At 38.1% G+C, this 4,864-nt stretch overlaps 1 non-coding gene across 1 annotated transcript; it reads right to left on the bottom strand.

Annotated features, from left to right (window-relative positions):
- Nucleotides 1-4,452: 4,452 nt before the first annotated feature.
- On the bottom strand, nt 4,453-4,559 carry LOC128290753 (small nucleolar RNA R71). Its single transcript, XR_008280540.1, has one exon. It is a non-coding gene; the product is annotated as a small nucleolar RNA R71 (small nucleolar RNA).
- Nucleotides 4,560-4,864: the final 305 nt, after the last annotated feature.

The raw sequence follows: 4,864 nt of genomic DNA, 5'->3' as shown, positions 1-4,864 counted from the left end.
TTCGCCATTCATGAGCATGGTTCATGCTTCTTGCATGTTAGTTAAAATTTGTATTTTGGATGGCTATGGACACCTTGAAAATTCGCCATGCTCATATTGTATATATATGTTTGCACATGATGTTTTGGCTATGAAGTAAGTGATGAATAAGTTGGTTTAAAGAAGAAGATGTTGAAGAATAATTGTGAAATTTCAAGCACAATTCGCCTAGCACACATATAAGTGCTTGATGCTATATTATAAGTTTTGAGCCACAATATGCAAAGCATTAACTAGTAAAATGCATGCTGTTTTTGTGAGGTATTAAGTGCATAATTGGCCTCAACATGTACATGAATATTCGGCCTTGGGTAGCCTATTGAAGGCCTTAGCATTTCCTTGATGCTCAAATAAATTGTATTGAATTGCTTGATGTAGTATAAAATGTGCATGACCATTGTGTATTCAAGCTAAAGAGTGGCCATATGACCATTTAAAATCCTTGTCATATTCGCCATAAGCAAGCACAATGAGGTTTTAATAAATTGAATTTGTTTGAATTAGCTCAAGAGCTAAGAGGGCCACAATTGGACAAGGGGAAGGAAAAGGTGATCGAATAGCCGAAAAAGCCGTTCGACAACATCCGAGGTAAGTCCTCAAGAAGTGATCTTACTTGAATTATGTAAGATGAAACATGGATGTGTATGATTATTGATCATGTGTGTATGAGTATTTGAATTCCACCGGGCTAAGTCCCAAGGCGAATATGCTAATGATTATAATTGTGTTTGAGCCTTAGTAACGAAAATGAAATATGTATGTCCAATGATTATTGATGTATGTGTGCATGAGAAATTGAATGATATCCGGCTAAGCCCAAGACAATTATGCTGAAATTTATATCCGGTTAAGACCGAAGGCAATTGTGCTAGTAGCTATATCCGGCTAAGACCAAGGCATTCGTGCAAGTTGTTAAATCCGGCTAAGACCAAGGCATTTGTGCAAATCGTGATATCCGGGTAAAGTCCCGTTGGCCTTGGTGCGGGTTACCATAACCGGGCTATGTCCCAAGGCGATTGAACGAATACCGACATCCGGATAAACTCCGAAGGTATGTGATTTGAAAATTATGAGCTTGCTGGAAAATTTCAGCTAATGCACTTGTGAAATTTCCCAATGATAAGGTAAGTGCGGTGTGTGCTTATGCGCTAGGAGTAAGAGCATATGAATATCCGCTCCTATGATGGAGCGAGTTATCGGCCTTAATGAAGCCGTTATTTGTGTATGAACATAAGAGTTGGGATGGTAAAGTAAGTATGATTATGTGAATGCGCATTAATGAAATGATGCATTTAACTATGTGAATGTATTGCTGTAATTAGAGTTGATTATATTCCTTGAGACTTACTAAGCATAAAATGCTTACTCACCGCTTTGGCTCTCGGTTTTCTAGATTTCGCCGATAGCAATCGGATTCGGGATCGTTGAAGTCAAGTCATCCACACTATCAAGCCCCCATTTTGGTATAAATTCTTGGTTGAACTTGAAATGGCATGTATAGGACTACCCTTTGTTTGTTAAATATGTGGTGATGTAAGTATGTACGGCCATGCGAAAATGGCTCGAAAAGGAACATGAACTTAGAATAATTGTGGTTTGTATGTATATATTTGGTGTCATGATGTGGCTATGGCTTGGAAATGGGAATGTTGGTCATATGATCAGCCATTGGCATGGTTAAAATGATCATATATGAACCTATGTATGGCAAAGACTAGTTGGTTCATGGAGACTACCAAATAGGTAAGACCTACCTTAAAACAGATGCTGCCAGCTGCAGTGACGTGAATGTGAAAAATCACCAAAATTCGTAGAAATGGAATTAAATAGTGAATAAGCTATGTAAATGAACCTTGATGAGTCTATTTTCATATGGAAGAAACGAAATGGTCATAGGAGTTACATGTTAAGAGATATTAATGCTATTGTGAGACAGGGCCAGAACGGTTTCTGGGTTCCCTGTCGCAACTTTAAAATTTACTATAAATTATACAGAAATAATTAGGCGACATACCTTATATGTACAGATTCCATTTTGAGTCTAGTTTCATTAGAAACAAACGACACCAGCATTAAAGCCCTGTACAGAGAGATATTCAAGTTATACCGCGCGAAGGTCAGAGCAGTCGATCCCTGTAACATGGGTGACTTTAACTAATAAACTGTACCAATTGGCCCATCCAAAATTCTAGAAATAAATCCATGGATGGATATATGAGTCAAAATTCAGGGAAAATTTACGAAACCAGTTTTCGAGTTTTGAAACTCGAGATATGATTTTAAGGCGACGGTGATGCAGTCTTCCAGCCTGACGGAAATGTCAAATTGGTGGGCAAACCATGTGAACTTGGCTTGTTAACCCCTCGTGTCCGACACCGGCAATGGTCTCAGGTTCGGGGTGTTACAATTTTCACATGGCTTAAAGTTTACAACCCACAATTCGACAAAATATAATAGCCTATACATGCCAAATGTTCTTCAACAACAAAAAACAATACCACAAGATTTCAGCCGGTGTGATGACTTCAACGACGGTTCGAGCACGCAAACAATACGAGTCCAAGAGACCTAAAATGGGTGACAAGAAAACACCGAGTGAGTTTACAACTCAGTAAGTCATAAGCATTCGTCAATCCACTGATAAAGTTACTACTACATGTACAACAAATGAGGCTAGGTACTCGTCCATATCGAATCTATACCATAATACCTCGGACCTTTTGGTCCAATCTCGTACCAATTCATACATCCACATTTCATATTCTACACAACAAGATAATCAAGCATTTTTACACATTAACTCATTTTCCAGCACAACCATACAATTTCAATCATCACATAGATTTAAGGCTTACCAAATTCAACCCCAAGCATGAACGTATTACCTATTCGTCATGAGCTCAAGGTACTTACCCGATCCGCTGTCCATACTCACTCGATGGAGACACACCCTCCATATAATTGTTCGATTGGAGATATTTATATATATATAGAGTACGCACACACGATGCTTAATACTCGATTTCGCACACTTAGTGCCATGCGATTTAGGCCCGCACACACAATGCCATGCCCTTCGAGCTCGCACACTTAGTGCCATATATTTCCAGCATGCACACTTAGTGCCATATATTTCCAAGACGCACACTTAGTGCCAATCTCGTCACCGTACACACGTATTGCCCGACACTTAGTGCCGAAAGCAAACTTTCTACACATTTCACTATTTCTTTTACATTCAACAATTGTCATCACTCCATACACATACATTTTCATTTATATATATATATCATCCCATTAAACACAATTGCATAAATTTTACAATCATTTAAGCAATATCAAATACGTGCTTAATGACTTACCTCGTGTTGGGTAAAATAGTTCCAAGTCGGCTACTCGATGACCTTCGTCTTTCCCTTGCTTGATTCTCCTTCTTTAACTCCTTGAGCTTAATCAATAAATCACTTAATTAGTTTACATAAAACAAACCCCTTTTATTTTTAGGCTAGATAATAAAAAGAAAGTTAATACTAGTACTTTTAGTTCCTTTGGGTTCGACATCCCGGTCTTGCCATAAGCTATACTGCTGCTTGATAAGGTGCGCTTGCCTTTGTCGTGATAATAGTTAGTTTTTAAGAACGGACATTCATAAATTATAAAACTTGTCGCGATTCACATCACACCAAGTTTTTGGTGCCATTTTCAGGGAACTAAGATATTAGGAACACTTAATTTTTATTACTTTAGCCATTTATTTTATTGCAATTTAAATTTTATTTTGATTTTTGTTATTAAATTTTCTTTTTTCCTTCTGGCAGGTTTTTATAGTTTATGACTAGAAGAAACCCGATGGGACAATTACTTTTTGATAGTGAGATCGATCGCACAGCTCACAGAAACAGGAGAGAAATAAGGCGAAGCCTAAGATACATAGAGGAAGAGCAAGAGGATGATATTTCCACCACAACCAGGGAGATGGCTGAAAATTAGGAAAACCCGCTACCTCCTGCAATTGCTGCTGATCCAGTAAATCAGAATCATGTTCCACGCATTATATATGATTATGCTAAGCCTACTTTAATAGTAACTGAGTGAAGTATAGTTAGGCCTGCTGTTGCTGCAAATAATTTTGAACTAAAACCTAACACAATTAAAATGATCCAACAGTTTGTTTAGTTTGATGGTTTGCAGGACGAGGACCCAAACGCTCATTTGGCAAATTTCTTGGAGTTTTGCGACACTTTTAAGATCAATGACATTTCTGATGATGCCATTCGCCTTCGGTTGTTTCCCTTTTCGTTGAGGAACAAAGCTAAACAGTGGTTGAACTCGTTACCACGAGGGTCAATCACAACTTGGGAACAAATGACTGAAAAATTTTTACTTAAATATTTTCCGCTGGCTAAAACGGTTAAGTTGAGGAATGATATCTCTTCTTTTGTGCAGATGGATCTAGAAACACTCTATGATGCATGGGAGAGATACAAGGATCTATTGAGAAGGTTCCCTCACCATGGCTTACCTTTATGGTTGTAGGTTTAAATGTTTTACAACGGTGTGAACCACTCAACAAGGCAACTTATCAATGCAGCTACTGGTGGGACTATCAATAACAAAACACCTGAAGTGGCTTACAAATTTATTGAAGAGATGTCACTGAATAACTATCAGTGGCAAGTCATGAGAACAAAGCCGACAAAAGCAGCCGGTGTTTTAAACCTCGATGCGGTTACTATGTTATCTAACTAGGTAGAACTTTTAAATAAAAAGATTGAGGGTTTATGTGGTTCTACTCAGGTACATCCCGTAATGAGGTGCGATTCTA

This window comes from Gossypium arboreum, chromosome 3 (genome assembly GCF_025698485.1).
Source record: "Gossypium arboreum isolate Shixiya-1 chromosome 3, ASM2569848v2, whole genome shotgun sequence".
Classification (NCBI taxonomy): domain Eukaryota; kingdom Viridiplantae; phylum Streptophyta; class Magnoliopsida; order Malvales; family Malvaceae; genus Gossypium; species Gossypium arboreum.
The sequence above is the reverse complement of the archived record's forward strand: the minus strand, read 5'-3'. Positions and strand labels throughout refer to the sequence as shown.